The sequence below is a fragment of the Vulpes lagopus genome, chromosome X, assembly GCF_018345385.1.
Source record: "Vulpes lagopus strain Blue_001 chromosome X, ASM1834538v1, whole genome shotgun sequence".
In the NCBI taxonomy this organism is placed as follows: Eukaryota; Metazoa; Chordata; class Mammalia; order Carnivora; family Canidae; genus Vulpes; species Vulpes lagopus.
Genome location: NC_054848.1, coordinates 121,927,684 through 121,947,041, shown reverse-complemented (window position 1 = coordinate 121,947,041; position 19,358 = coordinate 121,927,684). Strand labels below are relative to the sequence as shown.

Sequence of the window (19,358 nt, the reverse complement as noted above, 5' to 3'; positions counted from 1 at the left end):
CCACTGTGGAAAATATATGGAGCTTCCTCAAAAGCCACAAACAGAGCTACCCTCTGGTCCAGAAATTCTGGTGTATCTGCACAGTGGAATATAACTCAGCCCCCAAAAAGGAAATCCTGCCATTTGCGACAACACGGATCAACCTTGAAGGCATTGTGCTCAATGAACTAAGTCAGGGCAAGACAGATACTGCACGGTCTTACTTGCATGTGGAACCTAAAGACAAAAATAAACAAAAAAGCCCCCTGAATTCATATATGCAGAGAACAGATTAGCAGTTGCTAGAGGCTGGGGGCAGGGTGGGTGAAATGGGTGAAGGTGCTCAAAAGCTACAAATTTCTAGCTATAAAATGACTTAGTCCTGAAGATGTAGCATACAGCATGGTGACCAGTTAGTAATACTGAATCGTAGGTTTGAAAGTTGCCAAGATTTTAAAAGTTCTGGGAAAAAAAAAATGTATTCTCTCATTCTCTCCATGTCAGTGACCAGAGATCTTCACTGTTTTTAACAATTTTTAAAAACATGTTTTATTTATTAAGTCATCTGTACCCCCAACGTGGGGCTCGAACTCACGACCCTTAAGATCAGGAGTCACACGCTCCACTGACTGAGCCCACCAGGCACCCCCGTCTTCACTGTTTTTTTTTAAAAAGATTTTATTTATTTATTTATTTCTTTATTTATTTATTAAAGATTTTATTTATTTATTCATGAGAGACACACAGAGAGAGAGGCAGAGACCCAGGCAGGGGGAGAAACAGGCTCTGCGCAGGGAGCCCCATGCAGGACTCGATCCCGGGACTCCAGGATCGCACCCTGGGCCGAAGGCAGGGGTTAAACCGCTGAGCCACCTGGGGATCCCCGAGCAATACAGTATTTATTGCACGTCACAAGGCTCATGTCGTATCACGTGTTTCTACCACCACCCCACACAGAGAAGGAAACTTTTGGAGGTGATCGGTACGTCTCTTACCTTCATTGTGATGGTTTCATGGGTGTCTGCAAACGGTCAAGCGCATCAAACCGTACACATTCATTATGTGCAGTTCTTTGTCAATCAGACTTCGATTAAACTGTGTTGTTTTTAAAGGTAATGGCTTTGGGGCTAAGAGAATGTTTTATTTTATTTTATTTTTTTTATTTATGATAGCCACACACACAGAGAGAGAGAGAGAGAGAGAGAGAGAGAGAGAGAGGCAGAGACATAGGCAGAGGGAGAAGCAGGCTCCATGCACCGGGAGTCCGACGTGGGATTCGATCCCGGGTCTCCAGGATCGCGCCCTGGGCCAAAGGCAGGCGCCAAACAACTGCGCCACCCAGGGATCCCCTAAGAGAATGTTTTTTAAGATTCTATTTATTTATTTGACAGAGGGAGAGAGTGTGTGTGCATGAGCACAAGTAGGCAGAGTGGCAGGCAGAGGGAGAGGGAGAGGCAGGCTCCCCCTGGAGCAGGGCTGGATGCGGGGCTCTGTCCCAGGGCCCTGAGGTCACCACTTGAGCCGAAGGCAGACGTTTAACCCAGTGAGCCACCCAGGATCCCCAGTAAGAATTTTTATTTCACGCTAGTAATACATTCAACTGAGTCTTGTACTAGTGTTTTTTTCAAAAACTATTGTTAAATCTTTTTTTATTAAAAAAATTTTTTAAAGATATTTTTATTTATTTATTCATGAGAGACACAGAATGAGAGAGGGAGAGAGAGGCAGAGACACAGGAGAGGGAAAAACAGGCTCCATGCAGGGAGCCTGATGCGGGACTCGATCCAGGGACTCCAGGCTCACGACCTGGGCTGAAGGCAGGCATCAAACCACTGAGCCACCCAGGGATCCACCATTGTTAAATTTGATTAAAAAGTCAGCATTTCTAATGGAGATCTATGATTTTTGTCATTGAATCTAGCAAAGCAATGAATTCTATTAATAGATCATGAAATATTGAACCCTTTTAACATTTCTGGAATTAACCTCAGCTGGACAGGGTGTTTTTGTTTTGTTTTGTTTTGTTTTAATTGTGTTGCTGAATTCCGCATGCTGTTTTCTACTGGATTTTTGCAGCAGCATTTATGACTGAAGTTGGTCATTGGCTTTGAATTTGGCTTTATTTATTCCTGTAAAATCTTTAGCAGATTTCGAGGAAAAGGTCATATTTGGTCCATACGAAAATTTGGAAGTTTGTCATATACTAGAATGTTTTTTTAAAGATTTTACTTGTTTATTGGAGAGAGAGCAAGTGAGAACACGAGTTGGAGGAGCAGAGGGAGAGGGAGCAGCGGACTGTCCACTGAGCGGGAGCCTGACATGGGGCTCGATTCCAGAACCCCAAGATCATGGCCTGGGCCGAAGGCAGATGCTTAACCCACTGAGCCACCCAGGCGCCCAGTACCGGTTTAATTTAAGGCAGAAATTATAATGGACAGCTCGCAGGTTTGTTTTCTTCTGACCACAAGTCAGTTTTGTAGATCCTACTTTTCCTGGATAAGTTTCCGTTTCACTCTGGCTATCGAATTCATGTACGTATGATTTTACAAAATGGTTCTTAAATCAAGTTTATTTTTACTCTCCCCAGAGGTCTCTCTTCCTTTGCATTGTAAAGTTCTGCTCTCTGCCCTGTCGCCTGCTGATTAGGTTAGCTCATGGCTTTTCTAGGTAATTGATTTTCATTTTGGTGAGAACCGGCTTTTTGATTATTCTAGTTTTTAATTTTTCTAGCTCTCTAATTTCTCCCTTTCTATCGATGGTTGATTTCTTGCTTCAGCTTGGCTGTGTGTTGGGAATGGAGAGACCGGACTGACCGCACGGCCCACGGGGATGCTGTAGCAGTCAGCATTTCAGTTTGCGAGCAGCCGAAGCTGGCCCCGACTCATCTAAGCAGAAAAGGAGCTTATCGAAGCGATATTGGGTAGCTCGCAGAAAATGTTGAAAGGGCTGGAGAACCAGCTTTGAGGTTAAACAGCCAGGAAAAAACACCCCAAACCACAACTCAGAACTAGTTCTGGTGAGAAATCTGCCGCCAGTGCTGCAGACCTGTTCCTTCTCTGTTGTCGGCGGGGGGGGGGGGGGGGGGGGGGGCGGGGGGGGACACTCTGTCTCCTATTGTCGTGAGTCTGTAAGCTCTGAATTCAGCTGTAGAGTTCATTGTCACCAACACAGCCTCAGTAAAATAATATGGAGAAGAAAGGGGGAAGAGACGGCAGATCAGGAGAATGTCCCAGCAAGGCAGAGCCAGGGGTGCTTCAGGCCGCCCGAGGTTTCCTGTCCCCCCTCTGCTCAGCCAGTACCTCGGCCCACCGGGGTCTTTCCCTGGTGCGGTGACCTGCACCTTCATCCCCGAGCATTCTGACTCCCTGGCCCTAGCATCAGTGTGTTTTGGGGGTTGGGGGACTGGGGTACCCGGGGTCCTCCAATGGCCTCAGATCTCCCCATTCCAATTCTCAGCTTCCCAGGCTCGTCCATTGGTTTATTATTCACTCACGGTAAGGTGTGCACCCCGCGTGGGGCTCGAGCTCGTGACCCCGAAATCAAGAGTCCCTCGCCCCAGCGACTGAGCCTGCCAGGCGCCACCCAGCCCCCGGCTTTCTTAAGGGTGCTCCTGGTGCCACGTGCGAGGCTGGGGGAAGCTGCGGCGTGTCGCGCCCGTGGGTGTCCGAGCTGAGCCGTTGTGCGCTGTCGCAGCGGAGCAGCTCGGTGGACCGCGTTCTGGGCCCGGAGTTGAGGTCTTCGGGCTCGTCCTCCCGCTGCTGCGGCGTCTGCGGTCTGGTGGCCAGCGGGTGCCTCCTGCTGGGCCATCGAAGCCCGCTCCCTGTCCCCTGCCACCCCAGGCCCTCGTCCCCAGGGCCCAGTCGCGCGGGGTAGCTGCTTGCTGCCCGGGAGCAAGTGGAGGGGCGCTGGCCGGGACGGTGGTCCCGGGCCGCGGCCGGCGACATCCGCGGCCGATCGCTCCGAGGTCGTCCTCCGATCCCGGGCGGCGTGTCCCGAAAGGCGGCCGCGTTCTGCCCGGCCATCGCTTACGGGGACACAGGCGGGCAGGCCGTGCCGCTGTCACCTGTCCGGGCCCAGCCGGCGATTGCCGCCGAAGGGCCGCAGGAGAGCAGCTGCCACCCGCCCTGCCCCGCGCACGTCTTGGGAGCCGGCCGGGGACCCGCCCCGCAGTGGGACACAGTCTTCCTGGCCTCGTCCCCGTTGCTGTGCATCCCGTCCCGGGAGCCGGGCGCCAGGCTGTCCCCGTGCGAGCCGCTCTGCGAGGCCCCCGCGGCTCTGCTGCTGCCCTACGTGCCTGGGGTGGGGGGGCCCGTCGTGCAGCTGGACGACACCCTTCGCACCCAGCGCGATGACGACGAGGGGCGGGGACCTGCGGGGGTCACAGGGACGGCGGCCCCCCTGCCCGTCGCCACCACCGCTCCTGCAGGGCTGTGGAGAGACGGCAGAGGCGACGGCAGGCGTGTGGCGGGGTCGGGGAGACACAGGACACGCATCGCGGAGCTCGGAGACCCCGGGGTCAGCCCGTCAGCCACCTCCGCAACCACCCTGCCGCAGGGGGCATTCTTGGCCTCCGGCCACACGGAGCTCACATCTCGTTGTCTGTTTCCTAAGTGTCTCTTCTAGAGATTTTTCTTTCTTTTTTAAAGATTTTATTTACTCATGAGAGACCCAGAGACAGAGGGAGAGACCAGACAGAGGGAGAAGCAGGTTCCACGCAGGGAGCCCGACGTGGGCCTCGATCCCGGGACTCCAGGATCACGCCCTGGGCTGCAGACTGGCGCCAAACCACTGAGCCACCCAGGGATCCCCTTCACTCACCCTTTTGATGCATATTTAGTTTCTTTCTGATTTTTGGCCATTACAAATAACTATATAAACATCCATGGGTACACAGCATTGTGCACGTCTGAAAAAATTTTGCCATTCTGATGGCAAAGGTATTCCATCTTGACTTTTTATATTTGTTTATTTGTTTATTTATTTAAAATATTTGATTTATTTATTCATGAGAGACACAGACAGAGAGGCAGGTACCCAGGCAGAGGGAGAAGCAGGCTCCTCTCAGGAAGCCCGACACGGGACTCGATCCCGGGTCTCGAGGATCACACCCTGGGCTGATGGTGGTGCTAAACCGCTGGACCACCGGGGCTGCCCCCATTTTTACTTTTTTTAAAGAATTGTATTTATTTATTTATTTTTAATTTTTATTTATGTATGATAGTCACAGAGAGAGAGAGAGAGAGAGAGAGGCAGAGAGAGAGAGGCAGAGACACAGGCAGAGGCAGAAGCAGGCTCCATGCACCGGGAGCCCGATGTGGGATTCCATCCCGGGTCTCCAGGATCGCGCCCTGGGCCAAAGGCAGGCGCCAAACCGCTGCGCCACCCAGGGATCCCAAGAATTGTATTTATTTATATATTTTAGACAGAGAGAGAGAGAGAGAGCACAAGCAGGAGGCGGGGCAGAGGGAGAAGGAGAAGCAGACTCCCTGCTGAGCAGGGACCCTGATGTGGGGCTCAGTCTCACTACCGTGAGATCATGACCTGAGCCACCCAGGAGCCCCAAGGTATCATATTTTCACTTATCTATCATCTATCTATCATCTATCTATCATCTATCATCTATCATCTATCTATCATCTATCATCTATCTATCATCTATCTATCTATCATCTATCATCTATCTATCATCTATCTATCATCTATCATCTATCATCTATCTATCTATCATCTATCTATCATCTATCTATCATCTATCATCTATCTATCATCTATCATCTATCATCTATCTATCATCTATCTATCATCTATCATCTATCAATCTATCATCTATCTATCATCTATCATCTATCTATCATCTATCATCTATCAATCTATCATCTATCTATCATCTATCTATCATTTATCTATCATCTATCTATCATCTATCATCTATCATCTATCTATCATCTATCTATCATCTATCATCTATCATCTATCTATCATCTATCTATCTATCTATCTATCTATCTATCTATCTATCATCTATCATCTATCTATCATCTATCTATTCATTCATTCATGACAGACACACAGAGAGAGGCAACGACACAGGCAGAGGGAGAAGCAGGCTCCCTGCAGGCATTGTGGGATCACGACCTGAGCTGAAGGCAGATGCTCAACCCCTAAGCCACTCGGGCGCCCCGGGTGTCACATTTTTAATCCGTGTGCCCGGGTATATGATTTGGTGCTAGCCGCGTCCTCTGCAAAATCCTTATTCCTATGTTTTGCTGATTCGCCTTATTGCTCGCTTATATTTATTGTAGCGTCTCATGGGGGCTCTTAATGTCTTTTGATCATTAATTCGTAGCTCGCCGCACACCCGTGATCTCCCATCCGAGTGCTGACCCGGCCTGAGCCTGCTTAGCTTGTGGGTCAGACGAGATCGGCGCGTGCAGGGTGGTGTGGCCCAGACCAGTCGGTGCCAGCTCGAGCCGTCTTTCACCACGTGGGTAGTCTTGACTGTTGTAAGCAGGTCAGTAGCTCTGTTCATATGTGGTTTCCGGGGGTTGTTCAGCGCCTCACGGTTATACGCCTGTAATCATTAAGCAGAAAAGATGAACAGAAAATATAGATGTTTTTTACGATCTTGGGGTGAGGAAGGCCTCCAGCTTGCACGGGGCCGGCGGCACCCAGGGACCCGCACGGGGGGCGTGTCGGCGAGCCGGGGCTGGGGTCCCCGTCGCTGAGGGTGGGCGGCCGAGTGCACGTGGATCAAAGGCAGTGTCCCCGCCTCCGCTTAGGTGTGTGTCTCCCCCCGCCCACCGTGAGCCCCTGGGCGGGCTGGAGTGGGTGACATCGAGGTCAGGGGTCTTCGTGGCCGGGAGCCCCCCTCACGTGTGCCACGCTGCCGTGGCCCCTTTGTGTGACTTACCGAGGCCCGTGTCCGCGGCGCTCGCGAAGCCCCTCGCTCCCTGGACACTGGCTTGTCCTCTGGTGACGGCGCTTATGTTGTGTCCTTGCGTGTAGGATGGTGGCCTGGCCGGCCGCGGACGCGAGCCCCCGCTGTCGCTCAGGACGGGTCCCCCAACGGGCTGCTCTGGGGTCCCCTCCCAGGCCTCCTGTGCGGGCTCTTTCGGTTCATCACCACCAGCTCCTATTTCACAAGAAGCAAGTCTGTTACACTGTGGCTTTTCGGTGGGATGAGAAATCAGTGGCTTGGGGTCTTTGGCCGTGAGGACCATGTCGTTAGAAATAAACTGAAGTTCAAGGGGCCGTGTAACCGCACCCCGGCGTTCGCCCCACACGGGCTCTCGCATGCCTTGCCGGAGCCTTCGACCCTAACGTGCTCTGCTCCACGCTGTGAAGGGACTGAGAGAAAGGGACGTGTTGCGAGAAAATCCCTCCTAGCACACATGCTTGGCTCAAGGGTTTACGTGGGAGTCTGTGAAACCGGGAAGAACAGTGACTTTCACACCGTTTCAAGTATTTAGGCCCAGAAAAAGCTATAAACTGCTTCAATCACCCTGACACCAGGTTAGGTGAGGAGGTTCCGGTATAAAATCCCACATAAGGGCAGCCCGGGTGGTTTAGCGCTGCCTTCAGCCCTGGGCCTAGTCCTGGAGACCCGGGATCGAGTCCCGCGTCGGGCTCCCTGCGTGGGGCCTGCTTCTCCCTCGGCCTGGGTCTCTGCCTCTCTCCCTCTGTGTCTTTTGTGAATAAATAAATAAAATATGGGATCCCTGGGTGGCGCAGCGGTTTAGCGCCTGCCTTAGGCCCAGGGCACGATCCTGGAGACCCAGGATCGAATCCCACGTCGGGCTCCCGGTGCATGGAGCCTGCTTCTCCCTCTGCCTGTGTCTCTGCCCCTCTCTCTCTCTCTCTCTCTCTCTCTCTCTCTCTCTCTGTGTGACTATCATAAATTAAAAAAAAAAAAAAAAAAAAAAAAAAAAAAGAATTTAAAAAAAAAAATAAATAAATAAATAAAATATTTTTTAAAAAAGTGATCTGGACTAGAATGATCAGTCTAAAAGGGAGGCTTTTGCTAACTTAAAGCGGATCAGAATTCACATGTTCCCTTCTGGGAAACTCATCGAAAAGAATGAGGAGGGAAATGGGAAATGGTTCCCCGAAGTGGGAAAGGAAAGTCCAACCAGCTCATGGAAAGACCCTAGGTCACTTAGGTGTCCCGTCACCCGCTCAGAGGGCACAGTTTGACCACAACAGGAAAGTGATTCTTGCAGGATCGCGGTGAACAGTCCTCACCTTGGTCCATTCCGGACTCTCAGAAGTCACGGCGCAGCGGGCCACTGGTGGGAAGGTGGCGGGTTTCAGGCGACAGGAGACACGCGGAGAAGGTGTCCCGATGGCTGCCTGCACGGAGGGCCCACCCGGGCCGCGTGGTGTCCCCGGGTCTCAGTGCGAGTGGTCCCGGGCAGATCTCCTCACTTCCCTCCACACCCATTTGTGAGCCGTGACTAGCACGCGGGGCCCTGGACAGAGGAAGGGCATTGGGGTCGGTGGGGGGTGGCTGAGCTGTCCCCCGTGACGGGTCCTTCTTTGCAGCTCGTGTGTGCAGGCCCCAAGCCTGGCAAGGACTGGGCCGGGTTCCTTGGGCCCGGGGTGGGTGTGCGGCTGGCGCGGACGCAGCCCTTGAACAGGTGCCCTGCGGTCCCTGGGACCCAGGAGCTTCTGTGGGGTCACAGGCAGTGGTGGGGAGCGGGAGTGGAGCTGCCCTGCCGCCCCCGCCCCTCACCTGCACCCCTGGCTCACACGCAGCGTGGCCCCGCTGACGTCTCTGGTTGTGGGGACCCCGCCGCCACCCCGTTCGGGCGTCAGGGTGCGTGGCAGCAGCGTCCCGTCCTCGGGTCACACCCGCAGGCAGCTGCCGGCGTCGTCAGGGGACAGTCCTCGGCCAAGTTTCCCGGACTGTCCCAAGTTCCTGTTTTATTTTTTTAAAAAAGATTTTATTTATTCATGAGAGACACAGAGAGAGAGAGAGAGAGAGGCAGAGACCCAGGCAGAGGGAGAAGCAGGCTCCGTGCGGGGAGCCCGACGTGGGACTCGATCCCGGGACGCAGGGATCACGCCTTGGGCTGAAGGCAGACACTCAACCGCTGAGCCACCCGGGCTGCCCCGTGGGACTGGATCCCAAGCCCAACTTGGGGGGGGCACTCCTGGCCTCTTCAGTCCGGGCGGAATGATCTGGACGCTGTGCAGTGGGCCGGCGCTCCCGCAGGCGTTCAGCAAGGTGTCCCGAGCGAGCGTCCTCTGGGCCTCGGGCACCTGTCGGGCCGTTAGGAAGGTTCTGGGCATCAGGCCTCGGAGCTCTTCTGCCTCACGGCACAGGACCCCAGCTTTCCCAAGCGCTTCTCCAGTTCCCATATTTGAGGCAAACAAGAGGATCTCTGGCTACACTGAGTTCATTTTTATTTTTATTAGTTTTTGGATTTTATTTATTTATTCATGAGAGGCACAGAGAGACACAGAGGCAGAGACCCAGGCAGAGGGAGAAGCAGCCTCCTCACAGGGAGCCCGACGCGGGACTGGATCCCGGGACCCCGGGGTCACGCCCTGGGCCAAAGGCAGATGCTCCACCGCTGAGCCCCCCGGGCGGCCCGCGATCTTGTCCTGTTTTATTGTAGTAGAACACACAGGATGTGATATGGGCTACTTGAACCCCTTGTGATTGTGAAGCTCACTGGCGTTCCCGACGTTCCTGGGGCGCTGGGGGCTCCGCCGATTAAGCGTGGGACTCCTGATTTCCGCTCAGGGTTGTGAGATCGAGCCCCGAGTTGGGCTCCGTGCTCGGCAGAGAGTCTGCTTGAAGATTCTCTCTCCCCCTCTCCCTCTGCCCCTTGCCCTGCTCATGCCCTCTCCTCGCTCTCTCTCTTGCTCTCTCTCAAATAAATTAACGAATCTTAAAAATATGTATACAGACATTCACGATGCGTGTAACCACCACCCTTGTGTGTCCCCAGCACTTTGGGACAAGCGTGGCTTTTAAAAGCCGACTCTCGGACGCTCATGCCCATCAACCAGCTCCGTCGCCAAGCGTTATGGTCCCCGAACCTTCCTTCAGGCTCCGTCCCCTCCTTTGTGTTTCGGCTCCGCCTCAGACTCTTCCTCTGTCCCAGAACCTCCTAGTTTCAAACAACTGTTTATTCCTGAGCTGGTTTTGGCCCGTTGTTGCAACGGGCCGTTTCGCATCCTGAGCCTGTTACCTGATGCATTGGCGACCCTCCCAGCTTCACAACACCTGCAAAGTTGATTAGCTGCTCCCCATGACCTCCCAGAACCTGCCATGTAAGAAGTGATGCAAAACTGGCCGGGACACTTGGTGGCACTTGGCCCGACGATACACGAGGAAGGTCAAGTCCATGTCACGTAGCGTGCCACACTTATCTCTGCCGAACATTCCTCCTCAGGATTCCTCCTTCCAAGGCCCGCCACGCTGCAGAGATACGGGCCTTTTCTGCCTCTGTTGACAAGCATGGCAGTTGATCCTGTGGGCCAGGCCATCTCCAGGACAATCGCAGGAAGTTATTCCATGCCTGGGACAAGTCCTAGCTCTATCTGGCAGTGAACAGAAGGTTACAGGCCATCAGGCTGAAGGGTCACCAGCAATCCCAGGCCTGCTGGCACTGAGCCAGGCCAACGAGGGGCCGTGTAACGCGCTCCTGGAAATTCCCGACCTGCTGCCCTTGGGTCCCATGGCTTTTGCGGCCCCCCCTTGGCAAGGAAGTAGAAGGCGGAGAGAAAGTGGAACATTATCCAGAATTCTGTTACTTTGATGATTTTCACCTTTTGCAACCCATAAACACACCCCAAACTTCCTGAGCATTTTTGCGGTGAAACCACTGGGAAGAGAATGGGAGCTCCCAGTAGTCACCAAGCGCTCCCCTCCACCTCACGTTCTGGGAGCACATCCAAGATTCCCGGGGGCCCCACCAACGGCCGGCGGTGATGGACTGGTTGGGTGTCCTGAGCGCTCACTAGCACTTACTAAGTACCCAGCACGGAAACCCGACGGGGGAGCCAGTCCATAGAGGGCCAGTGGTGAGGACGGGTGGCGGGAAGGAGAAGCCAGCAAACCAGCCAAGGCCCAGCCCTACTTCTCTTTGCTTTTTCGCCTCCGTGTCCTCTGGCCTCTAGAGAGGAATGTCTGTAAGGGGACAGACACATTCCACATGGGAAGACACGGCCGACTCCGGGGAACGGGCTCTGGGACTGGTGTGGGCTCAAGCAGTCTTTGCCAAATGGGTCTAATGAAGTGCCTTTGAGGGTACGGCTCTGTCAGCGGCCCCCCGCACCCCCCCCAGGAGACTGCAGCGGTGGCAGGAGCAGCCAGCCTGAGGTCCCGCCTGGCGACACTTCCAGCTCTCTTCCGGGGTCCCCAGCCAACTCCCACTGTTTTCTCTCTTCTTTAATTTCCACTCATTTTTATTGCATCCCTTAATGTAAAGAATGTTCTGGAACACCGACGGGAGCCATGAAACTTGGATTAGTGAACGAGACTCTCGTGTTTCTGAGGAGCAGCTTCCTTTTCTGGGACACCAGCTGCCTTGCCCGCTTCCCAGGTTACTGCGTCTAAGCCCATCGGCGTGTCGGGGAGAGCAAGGCCGCCCGTGCAGAGGGCTCTGAGCACCTGCTCACGCGTCACACGGGGCTGGTGCGCCAGACCCCCGACTCCGCTCGGAGCCGCCCGCGCCTCGTGGCCCGCATGTTGCGGCTGGGCCCGTCCTGCCCCTTGTGGCCGCAGCCGCCTCTCTGGGTTGGCCTGTGTCCCTGCAGGCCCTCCCGCCCCCCGTCCCCGGCACTGGCGAGGCCCTGCAGGCAACACACCCCGTCATGGCTCCCGGGCCACGAGAGCACTGCGAACCATCTAGAAGCACGGCCTGCGTCCTCTTCCTCGCGCCGGCACGCATCCTAAGCGTGTCTTCACCGGAGCCTCGAGTCCTTGTGCTGCAGATGTGAGTGGTGACGCTCTCGGGTGGAAACCGAGTGTCTGGTTGTGCCTGTCCCCTACCCCTCGTCTTCCAGGTTTCCTTTCCTTTTTTTTTTTTTTTAAGATTTTATTTATTCATGAGAGACACACACACACACACACAGAGAGGGAGAGAGACAGAGGCACAGGCAGAGGGAGAAGCAGGCTCCATGCAGGGAGCCCGATGCGGGACTCGATCCTGGGACCCCAGGATCACACCCTGGGCCGAAGGTAGGCGCTAAACCGCTGAGCCCCCCAGGCATCCCCGAAAGTTTCTTTTTAAGATTTTGTTTATTTACGAGAGACACACAGAGAGGCAGAGACCCAGGCAGAGGGAGAAGTAGGCCCCATGCAGGGGGCCCGACGCGGGACTCGATCCTGGGTCTCCAGGATCACGCCCCGGGCCTAGTGGGCGCTAAACCGCTGCGCCACCCGGGCGGCCCCAGGTTTCCTTTCCTGTGCTTTCTTGACCTCTTGTGCATTGAGGGGCTTTTCGTAAACTGCTTTCCTGAGACCCCCGAGGCCGGCGGCCTCCTCCTCTTCCCCGGCCCCACGCGGGGGCCCCTCCTGCTCGCCCCTGCCCTGCGCTCCAGGCGGGCCAAGGCGCTGCAGGCGCTCCGGGTACCCGGGCCGGCCGTGCCCCCGCCGTCCCCGGGCATGCGGGCTGCAGCCCCCGGGCTAGCCCCCCCATCGGAGGCCGCGGCGAGCAGCGGGCAGAGCAGGGCCTACGGCCGTCGGGCGCCCAAACCCGGCTCGGCGTCCCGGGGCTCGCAGGTGCAGAGGCCCGCGCGGCCCCGTCGGACAGGCCAGGGCCGGAACTGCCGGGCCGGAGGACGGCAGCCCACAGGGTCGGGCCGGGGCGGCCCACGCAGCCACACGTGGCTCGCCCCCTCGGCCTGAGTCGGAAAGCCTGGCTCCGAAGGCAGGTTGCTGACCCGGCCTGTGCGTGTGCGGAGGAAATGACTTCATGGCTTTGGGATTTCACCACCGCAGAGGGGGCAGGGGGCCAATTCCGCGGAAACAAAGGGACAGTAATCACTGCGGCCAGAGGAGCAGTTTAACCCGAGGTGCCTCTTTACAGCCTCGGAGACTTTCAGGGTGTGTCTCAGCTCGCTTCAGGGTCTTTCGACGGTGGGCACGACCCAGACGGGTCACTTCACCTTTCGCAGCGAGTTCCGGAGCCCGAGAAGTGCAGCGCGCTGTAGCCCAGCCAGGTGTGTCCCACCGCGGGAGGCGCGAACTCTCGGGTCTATCCCCTGCAAACCCCAGGCCTGATCACCTTAGTACCCCACAGACGCTCACCTTACGCACGCTCCACGGATCACGCTCGCACCCCACTTTATTTGTTTTAAAGACTTTATTTATTTATTCATAGAGACACAGAGAGAGAGAGAGGCAGGGACACAGGCCGAGGGAGAAGCAGGCCCCACGCAGGGAGCCTGACGTGGGCCTTGATCCCGGGACTGCAGGGTCACACCCCAGGCTGCAGGCGGCGCTAAACCGCTGCGCCACGGGGGCTGCCCTCGCACCCCAGTTTAATCCCAAACAACGTGCTGTGGTGTCCAGACAGAGCATTCACGGAGTTAGATAAAAAGTCTGATACCGGGGCGCCTGGGTGACTCAGTCATTGAAGCGTCTGCCTTGGGCTCAGGTCGTGGCCTCAGGGTCCTGGGATTGAGCCCCACGTTGGGCTCCCTGCTCAGTGGGGAGTCTGCTTCTCCTTCTGCTCCTCCTCCCTGCTCGTGTTCTCTCTTGCTCTCTCTGTCCAATAAATAAAATCTTTACAAAAAGCTACAAAGATTAAAAAAGTCCAGTACTGCGCCTTGCCTGACTGCCTAAGGTCCAGCTTTGACACCGTGTCTCCCTGGTTTACCACCATATCCCCGGTTATTGGCACATAAATATATGAGGAGGAAATCCTGATGATTAGGTTTGTTATAAACCCACAAAACCAGTCCTGTTTCTCGAGAGTAATATTTTATTTAATTTATTTAAAAAATTTTTTATTGGAGTTCGATTTGCCAACATATAGCATAACACCCAGTGCTCATCCTGCCAAGTGCCCCCCTCAGTGCCCGTCACCCAGTCACCCCCACCCCCTGCCCACCTCCCCTTCCACCACCTCTAGTTCGTTTCCCAGAGTTAGGTGTGAGAGTAGTATTTTATTTTATTTTATTTTATTTTATTTTATTTTATTTTATTTTATTTTTTTATTTTTTCATGAGAGACACACAGAGAGAGAGAGAGAGAGAGAGAGAGGCAGACACACAGGAGGAGGGAGAAGCAGGCTCCATGTAGGGAGCCCGATGCGGGACTTGATCCCGGGACTCCAGGATCGTGCCCTGGCCCAAAGGCTGGCGCCAAACCGCTGAGCCACCCGGGGATCCCCAAGAGTAGTATTTTAAACCTAGGTCTGTGATGCCTTGAAATTGTGTGAGGTTCATTCATTCAACAAGTATTTACTGAGCAACTGTTCTGCACCAGGCACTGCTCAGCCACTGCTCAGCTGAGAGCAAAGCAGGGATCCAGGCAGACAGGCCCCTGCTGCCCACAGCGGGGGATGCAGGTAGGGGGCAGGGAACAGACCTCAACCAAACAAGAAAAGGACCAGGTGTGGAGAGAAGTAAGATAGGATGCTGTGGTGGTCCGCGATTGTGGCTGGCCACTTGAATTAGGCTGATCAGAGAAGGTCTCTAATGCGATGACAAGTTGAAGTCTCAGTGACAGGAACATCACAAAGAGCAGCGTGAAAGACAAGAGTGTGAGTGAGAGAAAGTGGGAGACATGGGCAGGGCCAGGGCATATGGGACTTCCTCAGCCACGTTAGACTCGGCATTTTACTATCAAGGCATTAGGAGACCTTCAGAAGGGGCTCATCAATGGAGCAGTATGATCCGATTCGGGGTTTTAAAAGGTCATCGAGGGCAGCCCAGGTGGCTCAGCGGTTCAGCACCTGCCTTCGGCCCGGGGCGTGATCCTGGGACCCGAGATCGAGGCCCACGTCGGGCTCCCTGCACGGAGCCTGCTTCTCCCTCTGCCTGTGTCTCTGCCTCTCTCTCTGTGTCTCTCATGAATAAATAAATAAAATCTAAAGAAAAAGGTCATTGACTTCTCTGTTGAGAACGGATTTATTGGGGTGTCAAAGAGTGGCTGTAGGGGATGCATGGAGAGAAGCGGGTTGATTTCGAATGTTTTCAAGAGTTCAAAGCACTTGCTAATGCTTTGCATGTTGAAAGTGGGAGCAAGGAGCACTCCAAGGTCTGGATTTAGAGAATGGTTGGATGGCGGTAGCATTTCCTGAGATAGTGGAAGGCTGGAAGAGGGATAGGTGTGAGGGGCATGAAATCGGGGGCTTAGTGTGGGGCCTGTTAAGCTGTTTAAGTGGAGATGTCAGATTGTTGGTTACAGGGGTCTGAAGGTCCTGGGGACAAATCCGGGTTGGAAATATAATTGTGCAATTCATCGTCAAATCCGTGGTAGGTAGTGTTAGGTCGATAAGGAAAGGCAGTCCGGAAGGGGGGCGGGGGTCGGGCAGAGAGGGAGGGACGGAGAGAGAACGCACACGGGGGCGAGTGTGCACCCGGCACATGCGTGTTTCTGATGAGAGAGGGTCCGTGCGTTTCATCAGGTCTCTAGAGGTTCATGACCCCTAAAAGGCTAGGAGGCCTCTGCCGAAATGGTGCCCTAGAGACCGTGGCTCGAGGTAGATGCACTCGACTTGTTTTCAGGATGCTCCGAGGTGTGAGCAGATAGCTTAGAGACGGTGCATGGATCGCCCTTTGATTCCTACCTGGCCTGAGGTCCAGATCCCGTCGTGGTATCCAGAATGCTCTGCCCCTTCAGGTGGATCTTGTCTGTACTACATCTACTCACTTCTTCCTTTCTTCTCCTCTCTGGCCACTTACCTGCAGAAAGGGGGGCCGCCTTTATGCATCCCAGTTTGCAGAGACTCCTTACAAATGCCCGGTGAACGAGGCTCTCTGCAGGTGAGGCCCAGGACCGTGCCTCGGTAGCAGCTCCCTGGGTGTTTCTTTTTCTCCCCCGCCCCCCCCCGGGTGTTTCTGTTCATTTCCCTCCCAGCTACTTCTTTCTGTGCTTCGGGTTCACTGGTCACCTCTTCCGTGTCTAATGTGCTGTTATGGCGCATCCACTGGATTCTTCATTTCACATCATTGTGGTTTTTTTTTTTTTAAGATTTTTTATTTATTCATGAGAGACACAGAGACAGAGGCAGAGACACAGGCAGAGGGAGAAGCAGGCTCCATGCAGGGATCCCGACGTGGGACTCAATTCCAGGACTCTGGGGTCATGCCCTGAGCTGAAGGCAGATGCTCAACCACTGAGCCACCCAAGTGTCCCTCATTGTGTGTTTTTTTTTAATTTTAATTTAATTTAATTTTATTATTTTATTTTATTTTATTTTTGTGTTTTTTAAAAGAATGTATTTATTTATTCATGAGAGACACACAGAGAGAGGCAGAGACACAGGCAGAGGGAGAAGGAGGCCTCATGCAGGGAGCCCGATGCGGGACTCGATCCCGGGACCCCAGGATCACGCCCTGGGCCGAAGGAAGGCGCTTAACCGCTGAGCAGGGAGCCCAGTGCAGGCTCATCTCAGGACCCTGAGATCACAGCCTGAGCCCAAATCAAGAGTCGGTGCCCAACTGACTGAGCCACCTGGGTGCCCCCCTCCCTGCCCCGCCAAGGCTTCTTTTGAAGGTCTCTGGACAGGTCTGGAGTGGCTACACTGGCAGGGCTAGTCTGGCCTATTTCTAACCCTAAGCTGTGGCCTCTCTAGGTGGTTTTCCGAGTGTTTCAGGCTCGCCCACTGTAGCAGGTCAGCGCCGAGACGCATCCCAGCCCCGCGCCAGCCGCAGCGGGCATCCCTGGATGCGCCTGCACTTTCACCCCGCGCGTGTGCCCGGTCGTGTGCCGCTCAGTCCTTATGGGGGAATGCCTGACGTAGACCCCTGGGCCTCTTCCCTTACCTGACCCCCTCCCGTCCGGTGCCTTTCCCTGCAGGTGTCAGCCACCTCAACCATCCCGAATTCCGATCTCTGTCTTCTCAGCTCTGCGAGGCAGCTGCGCTGCGCTTGGGCCCCTCCCTGCACCGTGGCCTGGGATGTGCCTCGGCTGCAAGCCAGCGTGCCCGTCGGGCTCACCTCTTGTTTCTCTACTCACACAGGCCACAGCCCTGCGCTGACTGTCCCCTAGTGTCTAAAAGCTGTCGATGCGGATACTTAGTGTAGTTTCCTGGTTGGTCTTATGGGCAGGAGATACATCCAGTGCCGGGCGCACCAGTGTGGCTGGAAGGGGAAGGTTCTCGCCGGCGGTTCCAGCACATCATAAGGGCCGAGGAATGTATTCATTTGCCGGAGCTGCTGTAACAAAGTGCCACCACCTGGGTGGCTCAGGCCACAGAAATTTATTGTCTCCCGATTTCGGAAGCTAGAAGTCTGAGATCCAGATGTGGGCAGCGTCGATGGCTCTGTCCCAGGCCGCTCTCCCTGGCTTGTTGATAGCCGTCTCCTCCCTCTGCGTGGTCGTGACATGTTCCCTCTATGGTGTCATAAGGACACCAGCCCTGCTGGATTACGTCCCACTCTAATGGCCTCATTTATCTTGGTAGAGACCCTGTCTCCGAATACAGCCCCACTCTGAGGTGCTGCGGGTTAGGACGTCAGCGTACAGCTCTGCAGCTCTGCAGGGCCTTGCGGGGCCGGGGACCCACCATTCAGCCCTTCACAGCGAAGTTCAGACTCCAGTCTCGGCCCCCTTCCCTGATCCCATTGCACACCCCCACGCCAGCCCCGCTGGCCCTTGTGCTTCCATGGAACCTGCTGGATCACTGTTAAGACACGACCTAGGAGGCGTCCTTAAGTCATGAAGGCAGCAGGCTGGGTTGGCTTCAGAGGAGGACAACATAGCTTCCAGCCTTGGGAGGACGGGAGCCCGTGACTCCGCCAAGTCCATGAAGGCGAACAGACCTGCGATCCAGACGCCGCTTCCTGCAGGAGCTCGGTTTTAGCCTCCGTCAGGTTCGAGGACTGAGCACACGCACTTTTCCACAGGCTTACAGGACGCTGCAGGCTTCTGCTGTGGGAGGGGACACCGGTGGGGTGGCAGTGAGTCAGCTCGGTGGCTGCGGCAGGAAAGGCTGATGGGGAACAGATCTTTGCTTATCAGAGCTGGACAAGGCAGCAGAGCCCTTAGTGCCCGGCGGCGGGGGGCTTCCAGAACGGGGAAGCGGTTTCCCCAGGGCAAGCGGTACCCGGTGCCCTGGTGACAGCCAGCCCCATCATCATTTTATAAGTCACTTTCTTTTCTGGTTTTAGAAGTTACTTGCAAATTGATAACGTCTTGCCACCAGCCGCGGCTGCGCCACACGGGAGGCAGGCCCAGGCGTATCCCCTCCGCGTGCAGATGCCGGGGCGTGCAGCGCTCGAGGGGGCTGCTCAGGGTCCCCCAGGGAGCCGGGGGAGAAGCCGAGCTCAATGCAGGTCCTGCTTTCAATCCAGCGCCCCTTTGTCGTGCTGTTTCTCTGAGTCATAACTGTGGCTGATTGTTTGCATAGTGGTTTTGCTTTCTAGATCCTGTTGGGGCAGGACACGCTCGCGCTCGTGGTCTGTCCTCAACTGCTGACCCCCCCCTTCCTGTCTCGGCTCCCGAGCTGCTCGCCACCTGCCCAGCAGAGGAGGGCCGGGGGGAGACAAGGGGGAGCTCGGTGCAGCCGTGCGAGGCGCGGCCCTGGCCTGGTGACATGGGAGCAGCTCCCAGGGGGGCCGAGACAGCCGCCCTCGGGCCCACATCCTCTGAGCTTACGGATCCCCTGACGCAGAGCGCCCTGCTTCCTTCTGTGCCCACTGCCCCACGTGGTGGGCGCTTCACGACCGTTTATGGGGGGGATCCGGGAACATGCCCTCTGCAGAGGAATCGGCTTACAATCCTTTATTTTTTTAAGACTTTATTTATTTATTTATTCATGAGAGACACAGAGAGAGAAGCAGAAACACAGGCAGAGGGAGGAGCAGGCCCCATGCAGGGAGCCCGATGCGGGACTCGATCCCGGGACCCCAGGATCACGCCCTGAGCCGAAGGCAGACGCTCAACCACTGAGCCACCCAGGCATCCCTACAATCCTTTTTATCATAGAAAAGCCCCACAGGGCAGCCCGGGGGGCTCAGCAGTTTAGCGCCGCCTTCAGCCCAAGGCCTGACCCTGGAGACCCGGGATCGAGTCCCACGTCGGGCTCCCTGCATGGGGCCTGCTTCTCCCTCTGCCTGTGTCTCTGCCTCTCTCTCTCTCTGTGTGTCTCATGAATAAATAAAATCTTAAAAAAAAAGAAAAGCCCCACAAATATAGCAAACCACATAAAACACATGTATGGCCTAATTATTACTAGGTGAGCCCCCCTCTA

General features: G+C 55.2%; 1 protein-coding gene across 2 annotated transcripts in view; it reads left to right on the top strand.

The window, feature by feature from the left end:
* Nucleotides 1-19,358, top strand: part of GAB3 (GRB2 associated binding protein 3) — an 82,932-nt gene that overhangs the window by 15,848 nt on the left and 47,726 nt on the right. The window contains exon 1 of one of the 2 annotated variants that reach the window (XM_041742095.1): nt 2,701-2,995. The exons of the other annotated variant lie outside the window; for it this stretch is intronic. The gene's annotated coding sequence lies outside the window, so the exon portion shown is untranslated. Of the gene's footprint in view, nt 1-2,700; nt 2,996-19,358 lie in introns of those variants that run through there. 2 annotated transcript variants of the gene reach the window in all.